Source organism: Puma concolor, chromosome D2, assembly GCF_028749965.1.
Source record: "Puma concolor isolate L17-30 chromosome D2, mPumCon1.1.hap2, whole genome shotgun sequence".
Classification (NCBI taxonomy): Eukaryota; Metazoa; Chordata; class Mammalia; order Carnivora; family Felidae; genus Puma; species Puma concolor.
Window position 1 is genome coordinate 75597645 of NC_141677.1, and position 13307 is coordinate 75610951.

Sequence of the window (13307 nt, forward strand, 5' to 3'; positions counted from 1 at the left end):
CCTTGAGAGTCCAAGGTTTCGAACACGTGGAGGAAGATGTCCCACCACAGCAATTAGCTGAGCAAGGCCAAAGTCAAGGGAAAAGCAGGATTCCAGATCAAGTGAAGGATGGGTTTGGCAGAGAGAGAGAGGGCTCCGAAGACAGACACCGTGGGGCCTGGGGCTGGGCGACAGCGGTGCCTTGGCAGGACACGGAACGCAGGGCCGTAGTGGGGGGGGAGGGGGGAAGGGGGGGAGGGGAAGCAGTCCCTGAAGGCTTTGGGTGCAGAAGATGGGGCTCCTAGACCTGATCCGTGGAGCAACAGGCAGGGTTTTGACAATTTAAATCTTCCTTCATAAATGCCACTTAGGCAATTCATGTCCCGTGGTATAATGACAGCATTACAAGAAATAATTATGACCGTACAAGTATCATAAACATTATTATGCTGATAGACATTTCATTCTGCATCTCAAGAAGAAATTACTGAACTGAGAAATACTGGTGGTGTAATTATTGTAACACAGATTTTTTGAAAGGAGACATTTAGGACACACGTGTTACCCAAATCACGACACCACCACCACGTAATAACCAATAGCTTTAGCCTATGGAACTAAAGTGAAACCGTGGCAGTCTGAAAAATGCCCGAGAGTTCTTAGGGATGATTACATCACAACGGTCGCAGGCTGGAAGGGAAAAGGGGGTCGTGCGCAACAATGCCGGCCGTCCCCAGGTTCCCCACTCTGGCCGAGGGCTGGGACTGTCCAGCGGCCCACAGAACAGAGCGGAGGGACAGGGCTATTGCACGGGGCATTGTCTGAAATCCAAAGGCACAGCCCCTCCCCTGTGGCCGGCTTTATTTTCACACACTGACGTGTCAAACACATGACAAACTCAGTCATTCACGGCTGCCTTTTTTTGATCTGTCCTTCAGGGGGAAAAAGAGTTAACTGAACTGGATTGAATCAGCTTGGTGAAAAATAAAATGTCTCTATTTATCAAAGTGTGGCACCAATTTGTGTTATCTTTCTCTTTGGACTGCTGTCCTCCTGTCAGACAAGATACCGAATAATACAGTCTGACTGCTCAACTAAGCTGTTGACAGGTTAGGGAAAATGGTGTTTTTAACCAGGTATAGGATATACTTAGACATGCTCCTACTGACAAAGTCTATACGAATTTCAACTTACGATTAAAACAAACTTAATGTTAGAAATCAAAACGGAAGGAATTTGGGGGTGATAAATAAAAAACTTTAAAGCAAATTTTAAGCTGATGAAAACATTTTGAATTCCCGTTTTCAAAAAGATTTTAAGCCAAGGAAGTATTTTACCTTAACATTCTAGCGTTCTTACGTAAAAGCTTATTTTTCACCTCGTGATATTTCCCCCATTTTAAAGAATTGGCAAACTCTGACAATTTTGAAATTAGTAGTGCTCGAACAGATTTCAAGGAGCCATTAGTATCTCTTTCATAACATCACTTACTAATTTATTTTGAAGGTAAAATAAATACTGAGTAAGGAAATAAGTAAATTGGTGAGAACTTGAAACTGTCCTAAAATGTCTACTAGAGACTAGCCTGCCATAGACAGGCCAGAGAAGTCTACCAATCTTTACAAAGTGATCAAAACGATCACCACACAAATCACTAAGCATCTGGCAGTGATCATTTTCTTCTCTGTCCTTCATTTTCTCTACCAAATACCAACCTTGGGAGCAGGAGTATCTATGAAAGGGCAGACACCATCAAGAGCAAAAATGTATACAGGGCTTGTCAAGAAAAAGGAACGACAACAACAACAAAAACCCAGAGAAGAGCAAAGATCTATGAAAACTGATTAACTGTCTTGTTAGCATAAGACAATGCAAACTGTGTAAGTTCCTGGTTCTAGGATTTTAAATCTTTCAGTGAAAAGTCACGTAACAATGCTTGAAGCGCTTTTGAAGGCATTTAAAAACAGGTATTATTACGTCTTCCATAATATCGCTTTCCAACCCCCATTACTGCTGAAATTATAAAGCTAAATCCATTTTGGCCTACCACCTGACTCACTGTGTATTTAGTAAGTGAATTCAAGTCACCTGCAAAATCCAGGAGGTAGGTGACCCACCTGGCTGGGGGGGGGGGGGGGTGTCAAAGAAGGAAAGGAGGGGGGTAATAATGGAGTCACTTTTCTCAAACACCATTCAATTCCTTACTGAGGATGGGAAAGAAGAAGAACTTTAAACCATCACAGAAGAACTTCTGACAGCATTTCCAAAGGACACTATCCTGCCGATCTTCTTGATTAACTGTAAGAGTAGGGACTAGACCCCCAGGGCTCCTCCTTGGTGGCAAATGTAGTTGGGAGAGGAGTATATCCTAAGAACTACACGTGACGTGTAACACTTTTAATGAATTTGAAAAGAGGAAAAGAAAAAAATGCCCCATTTACAGTGAAGCAAGGGCAAAGGATAAGGTGAGCCTTACGACAACGGATACTTAAAAAAAATTTTTTTTTTAACGTTTATTTGTTTTGAGAGAGAGAGCAAGCACGCGTGGGGTAGGGGCAGAGAGAGAGGGAGAGAAGAGAGAATCCCAAGCAGGCTCCACGCTGTCAGCACCAAGTCTGACTCACAACCTGTGAGATCGTGACCTGAGCCGAAATCAAGAGTCGGACGCTTAACTGACTGAGCCCCCCAGGCGCCCCAACAACTGGTATTTTATCGACCTTAACTGTGGTACCGGGCAACTTTCAGAGCCCTTGACATGTTGACTCACTTAATCCTTGTGATGTGCTGTGTTGTTTCCATTTACAGAAGAGGAAAGCGGCACAGAGAAGCTAAGAAGTTGACTCAAGGGAACAGAGTTACTAAGTCGAAGAGTCAGGATTCAAAGAAAAGCAGCCAAGCTCCGCCGCCCGACCTCTGGGGCCATGAACCCCGCTTCTCCCGCACAGGTGTCCTGAACTGTGAGCTCACAGAGGGCTGGTTTCGGGGAGTCCAGGGCCACTTCCCGAGGTTTCTCCCAGTCAGAGATGACTACGAAAAGCCCAAGACTCAGATCGTCTTCAAGAGCCGGACAACAGGCTGAAAAGCAATAGGTTTTGGAATAACTGTGCCCACCGTTTTCAGCGTCCCCCTCCTGCTCCAGGCTGCCCCTCCCTACACCCCAGCAGGCCGACCTCTGCACAGTGCATCATCTGGGCCGCCCTGCCCAGCGGCTTCCTGTTCCTCTCTGGTCCTGGGAGGCACCTGCAAGAGACGGGGGACAGAAAGAAGGGGAGGCAGGGTTTTCACTCCCCGCCCCGCCGCCGCCTCAAGCCGTCCCTGCTGTGCTCCAGGTTGAAGCAGTAGGTTCTCTATCAACAACCACAGATGCAGCCACAGCTGTCCCTTCACACCTGAGCACGGCAGTCCCTTCAAGACACTGCTGGTTCCTGGTGCTATCCCCTCCCTCCTCGGTGTCCTTAACCCCAGGCACCCCCCGGTACCTGGTCTCTCACTAAACGTTCTTCAATGATCTGTTCTGACTGTGTCATCTGTTTCCTGCTGGGGCTCTATAGCGGACACAAGAACATACAATAAATGCCATAAACTCTTAACTTCGTAACTGAAAGTGGTTAAAGACAAAGGCTTGTCCTCTTAATCTACCAGGAAGAAAGAAAAAAGAGAGAACCAAAGAAAAACGATCTACCACAATTATTCATATGAATGATCTCCACTTCCCCTTTCCCTGTGATTTCTGGCTTTTGCTCTGTAACTACTTATTTTAACACTCTTTTCTTTCTTCCCAGAATATACACAGTCTCCCACTTTGTAAATGATAATTCACATTTACATGCCGGCCTCAGAAAAGTTCCGGGCCTTCATTTAACAACACTTTTCACACTCATGGAGCTAGAGTACATTCAAAATTATTTTCAACTTAGAATTACATTCTTAAAGACCGATTGCACTTGCAAGCTCTGAAATGGTGTCACTGCTCAAAGTGACTGGAAATTTGAATAATCCCGCCTCCTGTTTATATACTGCCTTACAATTTATAACACATTGTCACAAACCGAATTTCTTGAAATGAGCTTCCAGAGGAAGAGTCCTCAAGGTGAGATACGGCTACTCACGGCCAGATCCACTCAATCAAAATCCCGGCTGATCAGTTTCACCTTGTGCTTCCCCTACTCGCTCCGTCTGCCGGACCTGCTCTGCGCACTCACCACCACCCCAGTCCTTCCCTAATCCTTTGCGGTTCCTCACCTCTCCCACCAGAGCTTGCACACAGCCCTCTGACACTGCCCCGTTTTTATTTTGCCAAGTTCTAATCCCTCCCAAGTAACCCCCGCTGACTTTGCTACTCACCTCCTACCATCTGAACCTATCCCCCACCACCAACACTCGCTGCTGCTGCTTTTATAATCATCACCAACAAATTATTTTTATCAAAGGCAACCAACAGCCTCATTCGCTTTGGCCTCTCAGCACCATCTGACACCAAAAGACCGGTCTCTCTTTTTGGGACTCGCTTCTGTGATATCTGGCAGCCGAGATTTTCTCCTACGTTACCAATGACTCCTTTTCCCTGTCATCTTTGTCTTTTCACGCTGGGTATTTCTTAAGGTTCTGTTTTCAGACCTCTTTCTACCGTACCTTGGTGCTTTCATATTCTCCCACCACTCCACCTACCACCACGATAATGCCTGGTGACTGCTAAATCTTTTCTCCTCAACTACAACTGCATCACCCTCTGTAATACCACCTTTACAAGTGTCTCTTTAACATCTAGGATTGGATATCCTACCTGTACCTCAAAATTAACATGTCCCAAACCAATCATCATCTTGACTTCTTATCAGTTCTGTCTGATTTTCCAACTTCTGGTACAACCAAGTCTCCTGGTGCCCCAAGGTGAAGCTTCAGAGATACCCCTGACTCCAGCCTTCAGCTTGTATGCCTCATCAGTAAGCTGCCAGATTCTGGACATGGGTCTCTCGAGGTTTCCTTCCTACTCGTGGTCACTGCTACCTTTCTGATCCTAAGACCACATCACCCCCAGTCCAGACTAATCCAACAGCCTCTTCACAATCTCTGCCTTCACAATCTTCACAATCTTCTTTGTCCAATTCAGCCTAGGCAACACGGCTGGGTAGGACGCCCTAAAGCTCAAGTCTAACCTTGTCAGTCATCTGTCAAAAAACTTCCGGCCTCCAACTTCCTCACAAAAAAACAAATTTCTTATAGCCTGGTTTGCAAAGCCTATTGGATTTGGCTCAATTTATCTTTCCAAACTTATTGCCCATCCCCTAGTTCAACCTATTTGCTCTAAATTTCAGATTTTTAACGAAGAAATGCCACCGCCTATTTCAAAATATCAGGATTAAAAGAAAGTTAAAAGAAGTGAACATGAAATGTTTTTTATGACAAAGTGCTATTCAAATATAAGGTATGTCAACCTAGACACGGATCTTACAACTTTCATAAAAATTAACTCAACATTGATCACAGGCCTAAATGTAAAACACAAAGCTATAAAACTCCTAGAAGATAACGCAGGAGGAAATCTAGATGACCTTGGGTATGGTAATAACTTTTCAGATACAACACCGAAGGCATGATCCCTGAAAGAAAGAACAGATAAGCTGAACTTCATTAAAAATTTCTGCTCCATGAAAGGCATTAAAGAGGATGACAAGCCAAGCCACAGGCTGGGAGACAATGTTGGCAAAAGACATCTGATAAAGGACTGTTATCCAAAATATGCAAAGGACTCTTCAAACTCAACAATAACAAACAAACCCATCGGAAAATGGGCCCCACATCTCAACAGACAACTTCACCAAAGAAGGGATGCAGAGGACATTAACATATGAAACGATGCTCTACATCCTGTGTCATCAGGGAAATGCAAATTAGAACAATGAGACACCATCCCACACCTGTAAGAACGGCCAAAGTCTAGAATACTGACAACACCAAAGGCCCACGAAGATGGGGAGCACCAGGAACTCTCGTTTATTGCTGGCGGGAATGCCAAATGGTACAGCCGCTTTGGAAGATAGTTTGTGGTTTCTTACAACACTAAACATACTCTTACAATACGACCCAGCAAGAGCACTCCATGGCATTTACCCAAAGGTGTCAAAAATTATGTCCACACAAAAGCCTGCACACAGAAGCTTGATTCATAACTGCCAAAGCTTGGAAGCAAAACGTTCTTCGGTAGGTGAATGGATAAACTGGGGTACCACAGACAGTGGAATACTATCCAGTGCCAAAAAAGAAATGCCCTATCAAGCCATGAAAAAAAGACATGATGTGCATATTACTAAGTGAAAGAAGCCAATCTGAAAAGGCTAAACTATAAGACATTCTGGAAAAGGTGAAAAACTAGAGGCGGTAAAAAGATCAGTGGTTTTCAGGGTCTGGGGGGAGGAAGTGATCAACAGGCAGAGCCCAAGGACTTTCAGAGCTGTGAAAACACTCTGTATCATACTATAAAGGTGGACACGTGTCATCATATATTTGCCCAAACCCACAGAATGTACACCACCACAAGTGAACCCTAAACTATGGACTTTGTAGAGTTACGATGTGTCATTGTAAGCCCATCAATTTTAACAAATGTACCACCTCAGTGGGTGATGTTGATAATGGCAGAGGCTACACATGTGTGGGGGTAGGACACATATGGGAAATCTCTGTACCTTCTGCTCCATTTTGCTGTGACCTAAAACTGCTCTAAAAAAATAAACAATTTGTTTTTTAAGTTTGCCTTTTGGGAATCTATCTTAATTCCTGGATTCCCCGCCCCTTCTGCTATAACTTACTTGAAGAAAGAAATGATACTTCGTTAATCTTTTCAGTCCTGGCATCTGACCCAGTGCCTAGAGCATGGCAGATGCTTAACAAATAGATGTTGACAACAGCAGTGCTTAATAACAATGTCTAAGAACTGGGCTAATACTTGACCAAGGAAATCAATGGTAGGCCAATACAAATTTTAACAACAAGATTTCAAGTCCCCAAAGAGCAGAGGAAATCATTTGTCTGAGTAACAAAGATTAATTAATTATACCTAGACCTGACAGCATATTAATGGAATGTCTTTCAGTTCTTTTTAAGATAGGAAGAATTATTCTGAGGCTTATAAACTGCTAATATGAATTGACCTAAGTTTCAAATTGGTGACCTATAATAAAATCAGTTCAACTAGCGAATCTATCCAGTTTACCAATCAGGTCTACCAGTTTGAGTATTTGACCACAATACAGATTAATTTGAGATTTTTCTGGCAAATCCTGAAAACACTGATTCCGTAGAGGTTCAATGTTAAAGGAGTGTAAAGAAATGTTAATGATCCTCTTTATAAAAGTCCTAAAAAATAAAGTATCCAAAGAGAGATTTCACTAGTAAACACAACCTTTAGCATATTTCAAGAGGGCTTCAGAGGCAAGGTGGAACACAATATTTTTTTTTCCATCTTTTTAGGAAAAGAAAAAGTTAGCTCCAAATCAAATTAATGACATTTTAGATTAAAATACTACATTATCTCTCCTGGGACTGGGCACACACACTGAATACCTGAATGGCAAAACAAAACCTAATACATAAATGTCTATGGGGATTAACTGTAATTTACTTATTAATATTCTCACAGGATGTCTTTCATGAGATCTCACAGGCAAGACAATTAAAACCTGTGGTCAATGACACCAGAGATCATGGACAGCAAATTCAGAGCAAGCTGCTTCTCGATCATGAATAGTAATGAATATATTGTTGAAGATGTCCTAAAATTTGAGGACTTAAAGAGATCTATGAAATTAAGGTACATTTCATCAAGAATATCATATTCAATCCAATTTAACTTGCCATTTTCTCCTGATGAAGAAATGAAATAATTATTTTAAATACAGTAGGTCAAACCATTCACAAATTTCCAAACCTAAGCCCTATGGCTTGTATGATCAAGGCCAACCCAACACCCTTGATCAGCCTTTTCTTGTGAGAGGCTGAGGACCTGGGGAAAGGAAACTCCTCCCTGGAGGGAGGGGAAGGGGTGACAAGTTGGCCCTGGGTCCCTTTGGCCTAGGCAAAGAAGGCCAGAGAGCACACAATACTCTGGGCCAAGAGTACCAAGCTGGCTCTGTACCTGGGACAAAGTCAAGTTGTGGAGAGGAAGTCAATGGAGCCCTCTGGTCACCAGGGAGGCCTCAGAGGTTCAACAACACCCTGCAATTAGGCCCCTGGCCAGAAAGCAGCAGCTTCCCCAACCCCAGTCATCTTTGCTGAGCCTTCAAGGAGGGACGCCCAAGGTAGCCAGACTTACCAGGGCCCTTCCATTAGGTGATCTGCACCCCAGACTCCTGTGCATACTCCCTGGAAGCAGAGCTGCTGGGGCAACTGGGAGATTTCTGGCCACTCTACACCCTCAGCTGAGAAGGCCAGCCCTGAAACTTTCCGGGTGATCAAGAACTGATTTCACAGGGCTACAAAATTATAAAATTTTGCTGGAAAATATATTGTCTTGTGTAAAAATATACTCCCTAGACACTCCAAAAGTCGGTAAATATAATTATTTTTATTGGAAATTATACATTATACTGTATCCCTCAGCCAGCTTTTTCTGAATGGTTCTTCATTATTAAAATGGTTCTTTATTATTAATAGTAAAAAAAACTGAGAACATTTTATTATTTTTTTTGAGAGAGAGAGAATGTGGGCACATAATCGGGGGAGAGGGGCAGAGAGGGGGAGAGGGAAAGGGAAAGAGGGGAGGGGGTGAGAGACTGAGAGAGAGAGAGAGAGAGAGGAGAGGGAGAGAATCCCAAGCAGTCTCCGTGCTCACTGAGGAGCCCAAAGCGGGCTGGGTCTCACGACTGGGATCATGACCTGAGCCGAAATTAAGAGTAGGACACTAAACCAACTGAGCCACCTCAGCACCCCACTAAGAACATTTTAAACACAGGAATCCACTGATTTAAAGAGTGTACCTTGTCCCATTTGCAAGTTTCTGATGCCACAGTAACTTCCTCATATTCTTGCTCCTACAAGCGATATAAATAAAATTACTTTTCACTGCCAACGGTTTCTATTCGAATTTAAAAATTGAACTTAGAAATGTGGTTTCACTGGCATCATTCTCTGATTTCATGAGTGTCTCTTCCTGTTCCGGCCCATATCATACATGCAGTAGCCATGTCGCTGTTCTCTGGTCGTCCCCACAATTGTTTTCCTTTCACATCGCTCATATGCCAAAAAAATCTTTACACTTATTATAGCATTAGGTGCAAATTCTTCATTCTGATATTCTACATTCCCATTAACAAGGTCCCATCTCCACGGCTACCTCCAACCTTAATAGTTTCAGGTAGGCTAGGTCCCTGATAGCCACTTAAAACACTAACTTTTAACTCATTTACTGGTCTCATTCTAATCTCCATTCAAAACAGCACTTTCCTCTCTCTTCAGAGATCCATCCTTTGAGGCTCTGACAATTCTACCTTTTCCATGCTGCCTAGACTGCCTGAGCTCACCCATTTAATCTCCTGTCATTTTTAGCTCTCTGAGCATTTACTAACTGTACCACCAATTAGCACAATTAATTGCGTATCTTGTATCTACCTGCCAATGATCCTAAAGACAGAGACACTGCCTTATGCATCCTTGTTTCACAGTATTGATAGAATTGTCATAGGGGCGCCTGGGTGGCTCAGTAGGTGAAGCGTCCGGTTAGTTCTAAAACTAACATCTTTTTTTAGGATATCACCCTAATACATACTGTCTTGTAGTCTAAAGATAAAAGGCACAAAAAGATGGCATTATAAGACCCTACCCATCCCTATTATTGCATAAAATAAACTGATGACAATAGAAAAATACCTTAAATTTTGGTTATATGTATTTCTTCTCTTATGTGAGGAATATTTTTTAAACCCAGAATGATAGAACATTAAAAACATCAACTAATATTACTTCAGGCATATTAAAGAACCTTGAGTGGCGAAACCACTCAAGCACAATCTTATCTTCTTGGTGAAAAATAGAATACAGGACGCTTTCCCCAACAAAGAATGAAAGAGCCCACCTCCAAACCTGGTTAGAAGGGATACACTAGTGCCTGTGTGAATTTCCTAAGGCAGCGACCCTTTTCCCAAAGGGCACTCTGGAATGTTCTGAGGAGTTTTCTGTAGGCAGCATTTATCTTTCTTTTTAAAAAAAATTTTTTTTAATGTTTATTTATTTTTGAAGGAGAGAGAGAGAGAGAGAGAGAGACGGAGTGTGAGTGGGGGAGGGGCAAAGAGGGAGACACAGAATTCGAAGCAGGCTCCAGGCTCCAAGCTGTCAGCACTGAGCCTGACACGAGGCTCGAACTCACAAACCGCGAGATCATGACCTGAGCCCAAGAAGTCGGACGCCCAACCGTCTGAGCCACCTAGGCGCCCCAGCATTTATCCTTCTTATTTTGATAGTCTGAACTGCCTTCTTTAACAGTTGAATCTAAGCTCAGCCACATGAGTTTAGAAAATATTCACCATGATTTAAGGTAAAGCCAAAGCTTAGACATTTACCCTATCCTTATTAGAGCTATGCAAGAATTTCTGAACGCAAGGTTTCATAGCAATATTGATTATAATACTTTTGCCTTGCAAAGTAATACATTTTCTACTCAATACGGAGAATATTTTACTTAATGTGATTTAGTTTATCAAAGATTATTATGGAACATACATCTTGAAAGAAACTAGAAAAACTATCAAGTTTATTGTTTTCTGCCAAAAGTATATCCTCCATCAATGAGAAACATGAGCCCCTAAATTCGACTTTAAGATTTAAGTTGAGAATACATTATTACTTGGAAATAATGTAACTTATTTAAAGCGATTATTACATATTCTGTAGATGCCGTGGAAGATGCCCCCACTTTCCGGGTCACCCTGTGGCAAACAACCCTAAGCACTTCATGTGCACCTACATTATTCAATCTCTTTTACGACTCCAAGGTTACCAAGCCGGTTATTCCATTTTACAGCTGAAAAACATGAGGCTTAGAAAGGCTTTAAATAAGACCATACAGGTCTCAATCCAGACCTGAGGCCTAAATTTGAACTCTTAGTACCTCTCCTAAATTCTCTTCAGAATATTCTACTATTACCGCATTTATATTTTCATGTTACCCGGCAAAATCTTTGAGTGGAAGAAGGTAATCACATAATACGTTCTGAAACAAATATTAAATTATGTGCAGTATGATTTCCATTTTTCATTAATGCGAGGCACTTAATTTCTTTGAAAATGGAAAAAAAATCTATATGAAACAAATATACTGTTTACCTCTAGGCATCAAACACGTGATGAACCTGAACCCCACCCCCCCTTTCCCCCTCCAGGATCCACAACAAAGAGGTCCTTATATTTAACGCAGGGCTGCTGCAGGGCCCTGGCTAATTGGCTCCTTGGTCCCCTGAAGTAGCAAACGTACTTCCTCAGGAACCTACCGGGCAGGGAATGACAGACATAGAGTATAGCTCCAAGACTCCAACTAAAAAAAGAAATGGCAGAATTACCAAGTAGTTAGTAAAGAGCTAATGAAGTTAACAGTGTACAGTCACTATTTATCAAATATCCTTTCAAAATGCGTCTCGCATTTTTTTTTCAATGAGTTTTCTTGCTAGCTACTAAAATAACTGTCTCTCCACTCATTCCCCAACTTACAAAATCATCTTTGATGGCCGAGGTTAAGCTCAAAGGCCTCTTCCTTGAGGAAGCATTTCCCAATTTCTAGCCAAGTGTTCGTCTACCTTTTGTCTATAGTGAACTCCGTGTGCAACAACACACAGTTCATTCTGCCTGGATTATGGGTCACTGCTTACATATCCCTCTCCCTAGTTTGCGTGGCTACTAGGACTTTAGTCCACTATGAATTCTATCTTCAAGCCACCCACCCTTAGCCCTAGTAGAGCTACATATGCATGTCTGTTACAACAATTTTTAAAAACTGGTGAATTACGTTTTACTCCAGGCCAAGTTGACTCATGTAATTGCTATTTAAGTGGTATTAGCACTTTTGTCAGAAAGGTTTCTAAGATTAAAATAAATACATAAAATACACACATTTTTATCTGATGTATGACATATTATATTTAACATGCAACATTTATATATCACTTGTTAATGTTTGTATTATGCTATATAGTAGTATTGTATTGTATTTAACACATCAAATCAAAGAACAATAATTTGTTCTTAAAATATAAGTTCAGGGGCACCTGGGTGGCTCAGTCGGTTAAGCGTCCGACTTCAGCTCAGGTCACGACCTCACGGTCCATGAGTTCGAGCCCCGCGTGGGACTCTGGGCTGATGGCTCAGAGCCTGGAGCCTGCTTCCAATTCTGTGTCTCCCTCTCTCTCTGCCCCTCCCCCGTTCATGCTCTGTCTCTCTCTGTCTCAAAAATAAATAAACATTAAAAAATTAAAAAAAAAAATATATAAGTTCAAGGAGACAAATGTCAAATATCTGGATCCTAATATTCTTAGAAACTAGTTAAACGTATAAAAAGGAAATTGTTTCATAATCAGATTAGTTGCTTTATTTTCTATCATCGGCAGCTATTTAAAACAACCTGGCCACAGGTTAACACTCCTACCATATATTAAAATATAAAAACAGTACCTGTATTTCAAAAGTCAAAGCTTTACTGTTATGGCAAGTAGTAGCCACAGGTGAGGTCATTAGTCATAGTGGTGCAAAAGAAAATGTTCTAAACATAGAAGCAGGGGCCTGGACAAGTAGTGTATGCAGAAGTAAGGGCTAAGTATGAAAGAAACAGAAGTTATTCTCTTGAAAGAAACAAACAAAAGGGTTCCAACAAGGACACGATTTGGTAAACTCAAAACCGCTGGAGAGAAGTACATGTAGTCATTACAATGCTAAGGTGAACACGCTTTAAATGCATTAAATCCATAAGCAATTACAGAAATCTGCATTGTTGTGTTCAAAGAAGCCAAGTGTGTTTCAGTATTCACAAAATCTCAAGAACTATTATTACTGTGTTGATACTAATTTCCTTGTCTTCAATAACTCAGAACACGTGATTTCAATTTCTAAAATAAAGTTCTAAAATAAACAAAATAAAGGGGCGCCTGGGTGGCGCAGTCGGTTAAGCGGCCGACTTCAGCCAGGTCACGATCTCGCGGTCCGTGAGTTCGAGCCCCGCGTCAGGCTCTGGGCCGATGGCTCAGAGCCTGGAGCCTGTTTCCGATTCTGTGTCTCCCTCTCTCTCTGCCCCTCCCCCGTTCATGCTCTGTCTCTCTCTGTCCCAAAAATAAATAAATAAACGTTGAAAA

The 13307-nt window shown here is 42.1% G+C and overlaps 1 protein-coding gene and 1 long non-coding RNA gene across 3 annotated transcripts in view; both read right to left on the reverse strand.

Moving 5' to 3' along the window:
* The window catches only part of RAB11FIP2 (RAB11 family interacting protein 2), a 39244-nt gene that overhangs the window by 8852 nt on the left and 17085 nt on the right, over nucleotides 1-13307 (reverse strand). The window lies entirely within an intron of this gene.
* On the reverse strand, nucleotides 1810-12771 carry LOC147576189 (uncharacterized). The gene is made up of 2 exons (XR_015241877.1): nucleotides 12465-12771; nucleotides 1810-12230 (listed from the first exon to the last, which is right to left on the reverse strand). It is a non-coding gene; the product is annotated as an uncharacterized LOC147576189 (long non-coding RNA).